This window comes from Pseudophryne corroboree, chromosome 1 (genome assembly GCF_028390025.1).
Source record: "Pseudophryne corroboree isolate aPseCor3 chromosome 1, aPseCor3.hap2, whole genome shotgun sequence".
NCBI classification, from domain to species: Eukaryota; Metazoa; Chordata; class Amphibia; order Anura; family Myobatrachidae; genus Pseudophryne; species Pseudophryne corroboree.
The window spans coordinates 333506860-333523927 of NC_086444.1; the positions used below are offsets into that span (position 1 = coordinate 333506860).

Sequence of the window (17068 nt, forward strand, 5' to 3'; positions counted from 1 at the left end):
TTCACAGCCACTGCAACCCCCCAGAATGCGTATTTTACAGTAGCCGTGGCTGCTAAGCTCCCGTATTGCAGCCTCCAGCTCCACCTCTACCCGGCACAGGCAGTAACTTTGACAGCTCCTGGAGTCCTGGCTGGGGGTGACATGCAGCACTGCTCTTCATTCCAGGCTCTTTCACTGACTACTCAGTTCCAACTCTGCACTGCAGCCTGCAGGTAAGGTGGCTGCACAGTGCATTCTCTGCATTGATAAGGAAAGAGAGCGAGAGCAGCGGTGTGGTGAGGGGTGGGGGGGGGGAGATAAGGAGCAGGCATGCACACAGTCTGGGGGGATGAGCAGCAGCATGCACACAGATTTTTTTTGGGGATAGAACAGCAGACATTTAACAGAGTAGGGGGGAGGGTGTGAGAGAGCATGCCTTTCATCTGAAGGGTGGGTAGGGGGAAGGGGCAGAAGGCAGAAGTTTTGCCTAGGGTGCCGAGAAACCTTGCACCGGCCCTGGGAGCAGCGGATAGTATGTCAGCCGACACACTGTAAAGAGAATGAGGGAATGGTGGAGGCATGCTTACATACCAGCCCCGCCCCCTGCTCAGCAAGGTCAGCTGAGCAGGGGGCGGGGCTATGAAAAGGGCCGGTATGGGGGCTTGGATATGTGATTGCATCATCGCAGCCACGCTCCTTCGCTATGCAATGCCCACATTACATGCGTTGCAAAGCTGGGGGCGTGGCTACGATGACACGATTCACCGCAAATCGTGTCATTAGCATCCCTAGACCACTCAATTTAACGAGTAGTGTGGGGGAGGGGGTGCGGGGGCCTGCGGTCAGTTCCAGGAGGCTTGCCTGCCTTTTCGGGGGCCTGGAGCACCTCCCGATTTTCTGGAGCCTCCAGGCCAATCCGGGAGGGTAGGCAAGTATGCTGTGCATCTCCTATATTTGTAGTACCCATCACTACACTTCCTGTTACTTGTGATCCACGGCTACCTATTACAGTTTATATTTCCCAGTAATTGTGTGACTATTATGCAACGTGAATCATAGTTGCCTACATTCTGGCTGACTCCTCCGGGAGGAAAGAGCCAGGTCGGCTCAGTAGGGGGCGTGGCGCAGCAAAATGAGGCATAATGGGCAGGAGCAGGCGGCGTAGCTGCAAGACCATGTAATTGGCACCCCCGCTGCGGGGGATACTTGAGTGTTTTCCCAGGGGGTGCAGGGGCTCAGCAGGCGGCCAGGAGACTTGTCAACTCTTTCATCTCAGTATAGTATTGTGGCTAGAACTAAGGATTTGGTAAGACCACTTCTGTATGTACACGGCCACTCCTACAGTTTATTTGGACCTACCTACATTAGGCCACTTTCAGAATTTTTTTCATTGCCACTTTAAATTCCCAAATCCGCCCCTGATTATTATCTTTTATGTATAAGTCACCAAAAAATGTCCACAGCTTCCAACATACATACTGTACACTAAATACAGTATTTATTAACATTCACATAACACAGCGCCAGATCCACAAATGCCCCCACAGTGCCAGATCCACAAATTCCCCCACAGTGCCAGATCCACAAATGCCCCCACCCCCACCCCACCGTGCTGCTCACCGCTGCTGCTGCTGCTCTGTCCGGCGGCGTGTCTCAGCTGTCAGGGGGTCAGGGCAGGGATGAGAGCGCGGCTATTTCGGGCGGCGGCAGCGTGTAGGATCTCAAACCAGCCGCCGGTACGTGAGCCAATCAGAGCTCGCAGCCCAGCAGCGGCGGTTCCTGATTGGCTGCCGGTCCGCGAGCTCTGATTGGCTCACGAACCGGTGGCTGGTTTGAGATCCTACCTGCCGCTGTCGCTGGACATGCAGCTGTGCTCTCCTCCCTGCCCTGACAGCTGAGACACGCCACCGCTGGACTGAGCGGCTGACACAATTGGGTGGGCCGGAACAAACGGCTTTGCGGGCCTTATACGGCCCGCGGGCCGGAGGTTCTCCACCCCTGCACTATATGAATACTATATACAAAAGCTGGTGTAATGATCATACCACTCTTTTGGGTATATGTAATAGGGTCGAGTTGTCAGGGGTGCGGGACTTCAGGCGGGAATGCCCATACTTTTCAAGTGGCAATCATTTACAAGGCAGGACCAACCTGGTTTTGCCTTGTAAATGATTGCTACTTTAAAAATAAAGGCATTCATGCCTGAAGTTGTGCACCTCCGTCAACTCGGACCCTATTACATTTACCCCTTTATATGAAATGGCCATTTCTGGGCAACTACAGTACATGTGGATGCACGGAACTGTACCATCTAATGGGACTGTCATGGGAATACTGTATACACGTAAGCCAACTTCAACAGCGTATGACGGATCTTTTGCATGGAGTGGGTCAACGATGAACTGGGGCTGTGAAAGCAGCCCTGGCACATTCCTTATGCACGCCTGCACGACAAGGGTGCATTGCCACAGCTGAGGGGACGTACCATGACACAGGAGTGCCCCAATGCATCTGTATGCCGGCTACAGATAGGCAAGTGAACAGTGACTCAGGAGGCTACACTGATCGCCCAGACTTTTTAGGCCAGACTCGCATTTGCCTGAAGTGGCAGATGGACAGTCAGGCCATGGACTGGGTGCATGCCAGGATACTAATGTTGATTATTGTGGCTGCAGATGGAAAAATAGGATTTTAATACCCTACCGGTAAATACTTTTCTCGTAGTCCGTAGAGGATGCTGGGGTCCACATTAGTACCATGGGGTATAGACGGGTCCACTAGGAGCCATTGGCACTTTAAGAGTTTGAGAGTGTGGGCTGGCTCCTCTCTCTATGCCCCTCCTAGCAGACCCAGTCTAGAAACTGTGCCTGAGGAGACGGACATCTTCGATAGAAGGTTTACACAGAGAGTGGCGAGATTCACACCAGCTCACACACAAGGCAACCCAAGCTAACTAGCTTGAAACATCAGCAACGGCTGAACAAGATTACTTACCAAGTAACAAGACAGTACTTACCCAGAACTAAGCAGTACTGAACTAAATAACCACTGTAGGATAACGAAGCGCTGGGCGGGCGCCCAGCATCCTCTATGGACTACGAGAAAAGTATTTACCGGTAGGTAATTAAAATCCTATTTTCTCTTACGTCCTAGAGGATGCTGGGGTCCACGTTAGTACCATGGGGATGTATCAAAGCTCCCAGAACGGGAGGGAGAGCGTGGAGGCTCCTGCAGAACCAGTTGACCAAACTTAAGGTCCTCAGAGGCCAAAGTATCAAACTTGTAGAACTTTGCGAACGTGTTCGACCCCGACCAAGTAGCCGCTCGGCAGATTTGCAATGCCGAGACACCCCGGGCAGCCGACAGGAAGAACCCACCTTACGAGTAGAGTGGGCCTTAACAGACGTAGGATACGCATGCTGGATAGTAAACCTGATCCAGCAAGAGATCGTCTGCTTAGAAGCAGGACACCCAATTTTCTTGGGATCATACAGGACAAACAGAGAGTCCGATTTTCTGTGACGAGCAGTCCTCCTCACATAGATTTTTAGAGCCCTTACAACGTCTAAGGACTTTGCTGAAATTGAGGAGTCAGTCGCAACTGGCACCACAATAGGTTGCTTGATATGAAATGCCGACACAACCTTCGGAAGAAACTGCTGACGTGTCCGAAGCTCAGCTCTATCTTCATGGAAGATCAAGTATGGGCTTTTACATGACAAAGCCCCCAACTCCGACACACGTCTAAGCCAACAAAGTGACAGCCTTCCACGTGAGAAACTTGACCTCAAACTCCTATAGAGGTTCAAACCAGTCCGACTGGAGGAACTGCAACACCATGTTAAGATCCCAGGGCGCCGTAAGAGGTACAAAGGGAGGTTGGATGTGCAGAACTACCTTCAAAAAAGTCTGAACCTCAGGGTGGGCAGCCAACTGTTTCTGGTAAAAAAATGGATAGAGACGAAATCTGGACCTTTATAGATCCTAACCTCAGGCCCATATCCACACCTGCTTGCAGGAAGAGGAGAAAACGTCCCAGTTGACACTCCACTGTAGGAAACTTCTTGGACTCACACCAAGACACATATTTTTTCCAAATACGATGGTAATGTTTAGACGTTACTCCTTTCCTAGCCTGTATCAGAGTAGGAATGAACTTGTTTTGAATGCCCTTCCGAGCTAGTATCTGGCATTCAACCTCCATGCCGTCAAACGTAGCCGTGGTAAGTCTTGATAGGCGAACGGCCCCTGCTGTAGCAGGTCCTCCCGAAGAGGAAGAGGCCTCGGCTCTTCTAGCAGTAGATCCAGAAGATCTGCGTACCAAATGAGGATTGCCTGAACTCCTGTTCTCTTTATGAGTTTGAGAACCCTTGGAATGAGCGGAAGTGGAGGAAACACGTACACCGACTGGAACACCCACGGAGTCACTAGGGCGTCCACCATCACTGCTTGCGGGTCCCTCGACCTGGAACAATACAGCTGAAGCTTCTTGTTGAAACAAGAGGCCATCATGTCGATTTGGGGTATACGCCCCAAAGATCGGTTACCTCCTTGAACACCTCCGGATGGAGACCCCATTCCCCTGGATGGAGATCGTGTCTGCTGAGGAAGTCCGCATCCCAGTTGTCTACTCCCGGAATGAAGATTTGCTGACAGCGCCAACGCGTGTTTTTCTGCCCAGAGGATGATTCTTGTTACCTCTGACATTGCAGCTCTGCTCTTCGTTCCGCCTTGTCGGTTTATGTAAGTCACTGTCGTTACGTTGTCCGACTGTACTTGAACGGCCCGATTTCTCAGAAGATGGGCCGCTTGGAGAAGACTGTTGTATACGGCTCTTAGTTCCAGAATGTTTATTGGCAGGCCGGCTTCCAGACTTGACCACCTTCCTTGGAAGATTTCCCCTTGGGTGACTGCACCCCAGCCCTGGAGACTTGCATCCATGGTTAGAAGGATCCAGTCCTGAATCCCGAACCTGTGGCCTTCCAGAAGGTGAGGTAATTGCAGCCACCAGAGAAGTGAAATCCTGGCCTTTGTCGGCAGACGTATTCTCTGGTGCATGTGTAGATGGGATCCCGACCACTTGTTCAGGAGATCCAGTTGGAAGGACCGAGCGTGAAACCTCCCATACTGCAGAGCCTCGTAAGAGGCCACCATCTTCACCAGAAGGCGAATGCAGTGATGAAACGACACCCGGGCTGGCTTCAGGACAACCCGGACCAATGATTGTATCACCAACGCTTTTTCCTCTGGAAGAAACACCCGATGCACCTCCGTGTCGAGGATCATTCCCAGAAAGGACAACCTCCTGGTTGGTTCCAAGTGTGATTTTGGGATATTCAGGATCCAACCATGTTCCTTGAGAAGCTGGGTCGCGAGAGCTACTGACTGAAACAGCTTCTCCTTCTCCTTTATCAGCAGATTGTCCAGATACGGAATTATGTTCACCCCTTGTCTGCGGAGGAGAACCTTCATTTCCGCCATCACCTTGGTGAAAACCCTTGGTGCTGTGGAGAGGCCGAATGGTAGGGCCTGGAACTGAAAATGACAGCCCAACAGAGGGAATCGGAGATAAGCCTGATGCGGCAGCCAAATCAGAATGTGGAGGTACGCATCCTTGATATCCAGGGATACCAGGAATTCCCACTTTTCCAGACCTGACATGATATCACTGCCCTTAGAGACTCAATTTTGAACTTGAACTCCCTCAGAAAGGGGTTTAGTGATTTTAAGCTCAGAATGGGCCTGACCGAACCATCCGGTTTCGGTACCACAAAAAGTTTGAATAGTAACCTGTGTTCTGCATTTAAGGAGGGACTGGTACAATGACCTGTGCCTCCATCAACTTCTGGATGGCTCCCTGTAGGGTAGCCATGTGTGCCAGCAAAGCTGGCAAACCCGATGTGAAGAACCGATGAGGGAGATCTTGAAATTCCAGCCGATACCCCGGGACACAATATCTAGTACCCAGGGGTCCATCCAGACGTGACTGAAATGTCTGAGTCTCGCCTCCACCGGCCCTACCTCCAGGCAGCGCTGTCCACCGTCATGCGGAGGACTTTGGTGCACCTGGTGCAGGCTTCTGTTCATGGGAACCTGCCGCAGTAGGTTTATTGGATTTTGTCCCGCCCGAAAGGACTGAGCTGCAGGTGAAGAAAAAGGTTTCTTCGTAGCAGGAGCTGCTGAGGGAAGAAAAGGGGACTTACCCACTGTAGCCGTGGAGATCCACGCATCCCGAGCTTCCCCAAAGAGAGCCTGACCTGTGTAGGGTAGGGTCTCCACAACTCTCCTGGATTCCGCGTCGGCAGACCACTGGCGCAGCCACAGTCCTCGATGAGCTGAGACCGACATGGAAGATATTCCTGCAGCCACTGAACCCAGGTCTTTCATGGATTCCACCATAAAGCCTGCAGAATCCTGACTGTTACGGAGAAACAATTCAAAGCCACTCTTATCTAACGTATCCAAATCCTCAGGTAACGTGCCTGACCACTTTACTATAGCTTTGGAAATCCATGCACAGGCAATAGTAGGACGGAGTATCGCCCCTGAAGCCATGTATATGGATTTGAGCGTAGTATCAATCTTGCAATCAGCCGGCTCTTTTAAGGCGGTTGATCCTGGGACAGGTAAAACCACCTTTTTTGAGAGTCTGGATACAGACGCGTCCACTATGGGTGGGTTTTCCCATTTTTTTCTATCCTCCTCAGGGAAGGGGAAAACAACCAGAACCCTCCTAGGGATCTGGAATTTTTTCTCTGGATTTTCCCATGCTTTTTCAAATATAGCATTTAATTCTTTGGACGCAGGGAAGGCTAGCGAGGCTTTCTTATTGTCAGTGAAGTAAGCCTCCTCAACCTGTTCAGGTGTTGTGTCGGTAATAGTCAACACAACTCTAATAGCCTGTACCATCAACTTGTCGAAATAAAAAAAATATTACATAAAGAGAACATACAAACTACACACATATAAGTCGCTATACTTGCAAATACACGCAGCGAGCACAGCAATATACAGTATGGTAACACACGCATTTACACGGACATGCCACAGAGATGGATTCGACACTTATTTCATGCAGTACATAATTGTGGTGGTATCAAGCGCCAGACATCGTGATGATTTAGAATTGTATATGATGAAGTAATGTCATGTATGTGTATTATTTGAACGGAACCAGATAGACCAGTCATGTTTACTATTGAAGCAACCAGATTAATGTGTAGATTCATTTGATACTTGTTATTAAGTTGTAGGACATTGCAGCGGATAGTTATGATTACATGTATAAAAGCTAAAATCACTTTTATTAGAACAATAGATATTCCAAACAGGTGGTGGACAGAAAACTCAGGCCATCCCTTTGTTCAGCATATACAAAGGGACTGGTGACTCATCGTCAACCCCTCCCCCAGAAACTAGATAACACACTGATCACACAGGAAGTAGTTCCTGTTTTTGGTCTCAGAGTTGCTGTAAGGTCTGAGACGATGATGGAGTTATTGCCAGCTTAGTTCCTGTTTTGGTCTCAGAGGATGATGGACTTGCTGCCAGTTCAGTTCCTGTATTTATTTACAGAGAGAGGGAGACATAAGATGCATTGGAGGGAATGGTAATTGTATCGCTGGCATGTAACTGAAACTGTATGAAACTGTATGTAATTGTATGTAATTGTATGTTTTAACTGCTTACTGTGTGAGTGTAACCATGTAACTATAGGTATACTGTACTTTGTAATATATATTGAATCCATATCCTTTTTAATAACAAATATATACATCAATGAGCTTTGGAACTCAGATAATGTGTGGGTGTATTGTTTTCTCTTATGGGATGTAGTGTTTTGCGATGTTTAGCGCACATTCATGGGATATGGCAATAAGAGGTGCAGGCGTTTACAATATATATTAGTGCGGGCATTTTAAATATTTGTGAGAAATCAATTTGGCATTCTTAAACTGCACCCCTTTTGCAAGAGATGCGGCCCCCCTGAGCATGTCCCCATCACCGTCTGACGTGTCAGAGTCGGTATCCGTATCATCTTGCATGATCTGGGCAAGAGCACATTTGTGGGAACCCACAGAGGGGGGGCCTAAGGTAACATAACCAGACCACACCGCCATAGAATTCTGTAAAACCTGAGTTGCAGATTCATTCTGAGCAACCCTAGCAGAAATCTAAGAAATCATAGTTTTGCTAGAGGATAACCACTCTGGCTCCCTTGCTGGTATCTGCGCTACAACAGTGCAATCCTGATTACATGGAATGAGATCATCCTGAGAGGACATGTCCTCAGCTGCATATGACACAGAGTCCCTGGACATAGCTAACTGGAGACCCCAAACACCACACACACACACACACACACACACACACACACACACACACACACACACACACACACACACACACACACACACACACACTAGGTTAGACAGAGTTTCCCACCTGAGAATGGCAAGAGAGACACAGAGATCTGAGCCAACCCACTCACAGCGCTGTTATATATAAAGGACACCCCTTATCAGCGCCCACTGTGTACTGTAATAGTTGCACAGATCTAATTCACCGCCTCCCCCCCCCCCTTCTATAACCCCCTGGTACCGCACAGGATAGCTGGAGTTGCTTGGAGGGACAGCATTGTCAGCGCCTGTGTACAGGAACTGCAGGCAGGAAAATGGCGCTGAACGCTGCTGGGCCCGCTCTGAGAAGCTCCGCCCCTTGAAGATGGCGCCTCTTCCCGCACAAATTATTTATACTGGCCTGAGGACTCCGTCGCACGGCGGGGGATTCCGTCCCCTGTTGAGCTTCGGTGTACGGAGGATTGTGACGCTAGCCTGGGGATCCAGTCTCTGGTTAGCGTCTGTGACCAGTGTAGAGTATTAAGACGCTGGCTCAGGAAGCGTCTCAAAGTGCCAACACTGTGTGCCGCTGAGCCTTCCCGGAGCGCAGCCGCTGCGCTCCTACCCTTGTGCCGCCATATCTCGCCTCTTCTGATCGTCTGGCTCTGTAAGGGGTGGCGGCATGCTGCCGGGGTGAGCGATCCCCTGTGGCGGGGAACGTTCGATCCCCTCAGGAGCTCAGTGTCCTGTCAGCGGAGATAGTGGCTCAGACCCCGCAGGGCGGACATTACTCCCACCCTTAGTCCCTCGAAGCAGGGAGGCTGTTGCCAGCAGCCTCTTGTAAAATAATAAACTCTAAAATAAACTTTTACTAAAGAAGCTCTGTAGAGCTCCCCTAGCTGTGACCGGCTCCTCCGGGCACATTTTCTAAACTGGGTCTGGTAGTAGGAGGCATAGAGGGAGGAGCTAGCCCGCACTCTCAAACTCTTAAAGTGCCAATGGCTCCTAGTGGACCCGTTTATACCCCATGGTACTAATGTGGACCCCAGCATCCTCTAGGACGTAAGAGAAAACAGGGGGATCTTTTGGAGCAGATATGAAGACTTAAAGACCTGGCAGCAGTTGTGAAAAATATATAACAGTACACAATAATGGTCAGTTATCACTCATCAGTTTCTTCATTATTTTTATTAATGCTTACTTTTCCTTTTAGTGATATGCTAGGTCCTAGATTCAGTTTAGTGTTCTGACCGAAACCAGTCATTGTTTCATGGAGTCAGATGTGACTGAAACTTCTGCACTGAACTTGATTCAAGCTTGCTTTTTTATTAATTTGACGACAACTGCTTTCCTTCCCCACTGTAATATAACCAGGGGCGTAGGGAGGGTGATTCCGGTGGAGCTCGAGCTCCAGGCGCCCAAGACAGTACAGGACGCCGCAGCTCAACTCCACCGGGACCTCCGTCTGGCCACACGGAGCTCGCAGCTGTCAGTCACTGACAGCTGCGAGACGGCGCATGCGGAAACGGAGCAGCAGGAGCGGGATAGGTGAGTATTGTTTATTTTGTTGTTTTTCTTTGTGTGTGAAGCGGCGCTACCAAGGGGCACAACTACTGGGGGCAAATATACAGGGGGCAAATATACAGGGGGCACTACTACTCTGGGCACAGCTACAGGGGGCACAACTACTGGGGGGCAAATATACAAGGGGCACAACTACTGTGGGCAAATATACAGAGGGCACAACTACTGGGGGCAAATCTACAGGGGGTACAACTACTGGGGGCAAATATACAGGGGGCACAACTACTGTGGGCAAATATACAGGGGGCACAACTACTGGGGGGCAAATATACAGGGGGCACTACTACTGGGGGCAAATCTACAGAGGGCACAACTACTGGGGGCAAATATACAGGGTGCACTACTACTCTGGGCACAGCTACAGGGGGCACAACTACTGGGGGCAAATATACAAGGGGCACAACTACTGGGGGCAAATCTACAGGGGGCACAACTACTGGGGGAAAATCTACAGGGGGCACAACTACTGGGGGCAAATATACAGGGGGCACTACTACTGTGGGCAAATCTACAGGAGGCACAACTACAGGGGGCACAACTACTGGGGGCAAATATACAGGGGGCACAGCTACAGGGGGCACAACTACTGGGGGCAAATATACAAGGGGCACAGCTACTGTGGGCAAATATACAGGGGGCACAACTACTGGGGGCAAATCTACAGGGGGCACAACTACTGGGGGCAAATATACAGGGGGCACAACTACTGTGGGCAAATATACAGGGGACACAACTACTGGGGGCAAATCTAAAGGGGGCACAACTACTGGGGGCAAATATACCGGGGCACAACTACTGTGGGCAAATATACAGGGGGCACAACTACTGGGGGCAAATCTACTGGGGCAAATCTACAGGAGGTACAGCTACAGGGGGCACAACTACAGGAGGTACAGCTACAGGGGGCACAACTACTGGGGCAAATCTACAGGGGGCACAGCTACTGGGGGCAACACTACTGAGGGCCAGAGACAGATTAAGGGGGGGGCCCAGGGGGTATGTACCCCGGGCCCCCCTTTCTAAAAGGGCCCCCCCACCGCCAGCCACAGATCGGATCTCTATTAGCGTTCCGACCTGCAGCACTGGCCTCCCGGACCCCGCGCGTCTCCCCGTCGGTTGCCCCGGCAACCTAACAGCGCTGGCGCCGGCGTTTCATGAAGTAAGGGACAGCTGAGCGACGGCTCAGCTGTCCAATGGGTGAAAAGTAGTAGCAGCCTGCGGCTCAGTCACTGGCTGGGAGCGCAGGCTGCACGGAAGATGTGTGGAGCCAGAGGGGTTGCGTGGGGGAGCGAGCTGTAGCTGCTCTCCTGTCTCACCAGCAGCCTGCCAGCAGCAGATCAAAAAGTAAGCTGCATGTATTGTTTGTTGTTGTTGTTTTTTTACCTGCTGCTGTGTTGAATTGTAATTTTTTGCTTTGTGTTTTGTGTGTGTGTAATTATGTGTGTGTGGGTAGTGTGTGTGTGTGTGTATATATAGGTGTATATGTGTATATATATATATATATGTGTGTGTGTGTGTGTGTGTGTGTGTGTGTGTGTGTGTGTGTGTGTATATATATATATATGTGCATGTGTAAACATATATTGTATATACAGGTGTATGTATGTACATAGAGTCCCAGTGGTGCAGCACTCCTGGCGTCTAAGTAATACCACTATTGATGAAAGTGCCACACTAATAAAGGTCACTGAAACATTGCCAAATTTATGCCTAAAACAGTGGTATTACTTGGACGCCAGGAGTGCTGCACCATTGGGACAATTGTGGATTTATTTGTGCGGCCACCCAGCGCAACACCCGGTGGGCAACCGCTGCAGCATTGTTCATGCAGGGGGAAAGCCAGACATCATGCCTTTGATATATATATATATATATATATATATATATATATATTTATATATATATATAATGTTGGTATTGTGTGACCAGCGGTTTGGAGACCGCCGGTCACCATACCGAAGGTGGGATCTCAGCATTTAGATGCCCGGCGGGCTAAGTGGCAAGCTGCTCTGCGCTCACCACAGGTTCTATTCCCACTCTATGGGTGTCGTGGACACCCACGAATGGAATAGTCCCTTCTAGTCGACATACCGACTCTAGGAATTGTGAAGGGAGTGAAATGTAGCCATCGGTTTTGTAACCGGCGGTCTCCTGATCGCCGGTCACATAACTACATCCCATATATATATATTTGATCTCCCTGCCTTTATGTTAGGGGCCCCCTTGTTTGAAGCGCCCCGGGCCCCCCATAGCCTTAATCCGGCTCTGCTGAGGGCACAACTACAGGGGGCAAATCTACCGCTGGCACAACTACAGGGGGCACAACTACTCTGGGCACAGCTACAGGAGGCACAACTACTGGGTCCATAACTACAGGCAGCATAACTGTGGCGATGCCCCTTCCCTATGAAGCCATGCTCCTTTTTTTTGACGCGTGCCTCCGGCGCGCACTATGTTTCACCTTCGTGTGTGTGTGTGTGTGTGTGTGTGTGTGGGCGCAAAAAATAGGATTTTGATAACCTACCGGTAAATCCTTTTCTCCTAGACCGTAGAGGATGCTGAGGACGACATCAAGACCATGGGGTATAGACGGGATCCGCAGGAGACATGGGCACTCCAAAAGACTTTTCATTGGGTGTGAACTGGCTCCTCCCTCTATGCCCCTCCTCCAGACCTCAGTTGTAGGAACTGTGCCCAGGGAGACTGACATTTCGAGGAAAGGAATTACTTAACTAGTGGTGAGATATCTACCAACTCACACCCTCAACCATGCCGCACACATGGCATTCAACATAACACATGCCAACAGGCATGAACTAATTGCAGCAACATGCTGAAACCAAGATAACACAACTTGTGTAACTGTAATAACTAAACTGCAGGTAAAGTACGCACTGGGACGGGCGCCCAACATCCTCTACGGACTAGGAGAAAAGGATTTACCGGTAGGTTATCAAAATCCTATTTTCTCATACCTCCTAGAGGATGCGGCGGACGACATCAAGACCATGGGGTCTATACCAAAGCTCCAGTACGGGCGGGAGGCACTTGGTCAGGGTCAAACACATTTGCTAAGTTCTACAAGTTTGACACCTTGGCCGATGAGGACCTAAAGTTTGGTCAATCGGTGCTGCAGGGTCATCCGCACTGGGTGACCCTGCAGCACCGATTGACCAAACTTTAGGTCCTCATCGTCCAAGGTGTCAAACTTGTAGAACTTAGCAAATGTGTTTGACCCTGACCAAGTAGCTGCTCGGCAAAGTTGTAATGCCGAGACCCCCCGGGCAGCCGCCCAGGATGAGCCCACCTTCCTAGTGGAGTGGGCCTTTACCGACGTCGGTAACGGCAATCCAGCTGTAGTATGAGCTTGCTGAATCGTATTTCTAATCCAACTTTCAATAGTCTGCTTGGAAGCAGGACAGCCAATCTTGTTGTGATCATACAGGACAAACAGAGCCTCTGTTTTCCGTATACGAGCTGATCTAGCAACATAGATTTTCAAAGCTCTAACCACATCTAGAGACTTTGAATCAGTGAATGTGTCAGTAACTACTGGCACCACAATAGGTTGGTTTATGTGAAAAGCAGAAACCACCTTTGGAAGAAAATGTTGGCGAGTTCGCAACTCTGCCCTATCTTCATGGAAAATCAGGTAAGGGCTCTTGTGAGACAAGGCCCCCAATTCCGACACCCGCCTTGCGGATGCCAACGCCAAAAGCATCACCACTTTCCAAGTGAGAAACTTCAACTCTATCTTTTGTAGAGGCTCGCCTCAAACTAATCCGATTGAAGGAACTGCAATACCACGTTAAGGTCCCATGGTGCCACTGGAGGCACGAATGGAGGCTGGATGTGCAGAACCACCTTTCACGAAGGTCTGAACCTCTGGAAGAGTGGCCAATTGTTTTTGGAAGAACACTGACAAGGCGGAAATCTGGACCGTGATTGATCCCAATCGTAGGCCCGTCTCCACACAATCCCGCAAAAAATGTCGAAAACGTCCTAAGTGAAACTCTTCTGTAGGAGCTTTCTTGGATTCACACCAAGACACATATTTTCTCCAAATACGGTGGTAATGTTTTGACGTTACTCCCTTTCTGGCCTGAATATGGGTGAGGATAACCTCTCTAGGAATACCCTTTCTGGCTAGGATACTGCGCTCAACAGCCATGCCGTCAAACGTAGCCGCGGTAAGTCTTGGTACACACACGGCCCCTGCTGCAGCAGGTCCTCCCGAGGAGGAAGAGGCCGAGGATCTCCTATGAGTAACTGCTGAAGATCTGGGTACCAATCCCTTCTTGGCCAGTCTGGGGCAATAAAGATTGCTCGAACCCTTGTCTTTCTTATGATCCTGAGTACTTTTGGGATCAGCAGAAGTGGAGGGAAAACATACACTGACGGAAACACCCACTGGGTCACCAGTGCATCCATTGCTACTGCTTGAGGGTCTCTCGACTTGGAACAGTATCTCTGAAGCTTCTTGTTGAGACGAGACGCCATCATGTCTATTTGAGGAACTCCCCAAAGACTTGTCACCACTGCAAAGACTTCTTGGTGGAGGCCCCACTCTCCTGGATGGAGATCGTGTCTGCTGAGGAAGTCTGCTTCCCAGTTGTCTACTCCCGGAATGAATATTGCCAACAGAGCTTGTAGATGTTTTTCTGCCCAGCGGAGGATTTTTGTCGCCTCTGCCATTGCCGCTCTGCTTTTCGTTCCGCCCTGCCTGTGTATGTATGCGACTGCTGTTACATTGTCCGCCTGGATCTGCACGGGACGGTCTTGAAGAAGATGTACCGCTTGTTGAAGGCCGTTGTAAATGGCTCTTAGCTCCAGAAAGTTTATGTGAAGGCAGGCTTCCTGTTGTGACCAACGTCCCCGGAAGTTTTCTCCCTGAGAGACTGCTCCCCAGCCTCGGAGGCTTGCATCCGTGGTTACTAGGACCCAGTCATGAATCCCGAACCTGCGTCCCTCTAGCAGGTGAGAGCTGTGCAACCACCACAGGAGCGAAATCCTGGTTTTTGACGACAGGATTATTTTTCTGTGCATGTGTAGGTGTGACCCCAACCACTTGTCCAACAGGTCCCACTGGAATACTCTGGCATGGAACCTGCCAAACTGTATAGCCTCGTAGGCCGCCACCATCTTCCCCAACAACCGAATGCACTGATGGATCAACACTCTTGATGGTTTCAATATCTGTTTTACCATTTTCTGGATTTCCAGAGCCTTTTCCAGTAGAAGAAATACTCTCTGAACTTCTGTGTCCAGAATCATCCCGAGGAAAGACAACCTTGTCGTCGGTTCCAACTGTGACTTTGGGTAATTTATGATCCACCTGTGTTGATGGAGTATTGACAGGGAGAGGGATATGTTTTGTAATAACTGCTCCCTGGATCTCACCTTTATCAGGAGGTCGTCCAGATAAGGGATTATATTGACTCCTTTCTGATGATGTTCTGTAGCAACTGCTCCCTGGATCACTCCTTTATGAGGAGATCATCCAGATAAGGAATTATATTGACTCCGTTTTGACAAAGGAGGACCATCATCTCCACCATCACCTTGGTGAATACCCTCGGCGCCGTGGAGAGACCGAAAGGTAACGTCTGGAATTGGTAATGGCAATCCTGAATCGCGAATCTCAGATAAGCCTGGTGAGGAGGATAAATGGGAACATGCAGGTAAGCATCCTTTATGTCCACCGACACTAAGTAGTCCCCCTCCTCCAGACTGGCAATCACCGCCCGAAGTGATTCCATCTTGAACTTGTACCTTTTCAGGAACAAATTCAGATCTTTTAGATTTAGGATCGGTCTGACCGAGCCGTCCGGCTTCGGAACAACAAAAAGGCTTGAATAAAAACCCCGCCCTTGTTGTGACAATGGTATCAGGACTATAACCTGGTCTTGACATAATTTTTGGATTGCCGCTGTTACTGCTTCTCTCTCTGGTGGAGAGGCAGGCAAGGTCGATTTGAAAAATCGGCATGGGAAACGTCTTGAAACTCTAGTTTGTATCCCTGGGATACTATTTGCAACACCCAGGGATCCAGGCCAGACAGAATCCAATCCTGGCTGAAGAGTTTGAGACGTGCCCCCATCCGAGCGGCCTCCCGCAAGGGAGTTCCAGCGTCATGCTGGGGATTTGGCAGAATTAGGGGTAGACTTCTGCTCTTGGGAACCTGGAGCCGGTGTGGGCTTCTTTCCCCTTCCCCTACCTGCAAAGAAGGGGGAACCTCTCGCCTTTTTGTATTTATTGGGCCGAAAGGACTGCATTTGCGGGTGATAGGTCTTCTTTGCTGGTGCAGGCGCAGAGGGCAAAAATGTTGACTTACCTGCGGTAGCCTGCCGAGACTAACGCATCCAGGCCATCGCCAAATAAGGCCTCACCTCTATATGGGAGAGCCTTCATGTTTCTTTTGGAATCTGCATCCACGTTCCACTGGCGAATCCATAAAGCGCACCTTGCCGATACTGCCATGGTAGCGGCTTGTGAACTCAAGAGTCCAATATCCTTCATTGCTTCCAGCATTTAGGCGGCAGCATCCTTGATGTTCCCTAACTTAAGGAGTATCTCATCTTTATCAATCGTGTCAATTTCTGATGACACGCTTTCTGTGAGCAGTGTACCATTGGTAACATAAATGGATTTCAATGTCGTTTCCATTTTGCGGTCTGCCGGCTCTTTAAGAGAAGCCGTGCCAGGAGCAGAGAGAATTACCTTCTTTGTCAACCTGGAAAGTGCACTGTCTAACACAGGGGGTGACTCCCATTTTTTCCTGTCTTCAACCGGGAAAGGATAAGCTATGTGAGTCCTTTTGGGAATACAATTTTTTTTATCAGGATTCACCCACATCCCTTCAAACAGAGCATTTAGTTCGTGTGAAGGAGGGAACGTGACTTTGGATTTCTTTTCCTTACATAAATAAGCTTTCTCCTGAGGTACAGGAGTGCTTTCTGTAACCTCCAACACGTCCCTTATAGCCACAATCATATATTGTATACTTTTTGCCAATTTATGATCTATCTCTCTGGATTCAGTATTGTCGACACAAGAATCAGAATCCGTGTCGGTATCAGTGTTTACAACATTTGCAAATGGTCTCTTATGTGACCCAGAGGAGCCGCCTGCATAAGGAATAACAGCATCCTGAAAAATCACATCTT

At 49.6% G+C, this 17068-nt stretch overlaps 1 protein-coding gene across 23 annotated transcripts in view; it reads right to left on the reverse strand.

Moving 5' to 3' along the window:
• Positions 1–17068, reverse strand: part of RIMBP2 (RIMS binding protein 2) — a 1046283-nt gene that overhangs the window by 643180 nt on the left and 386035 nt on the right. The gene's annotated exons all lie outside the window — the stretch shown is intronic.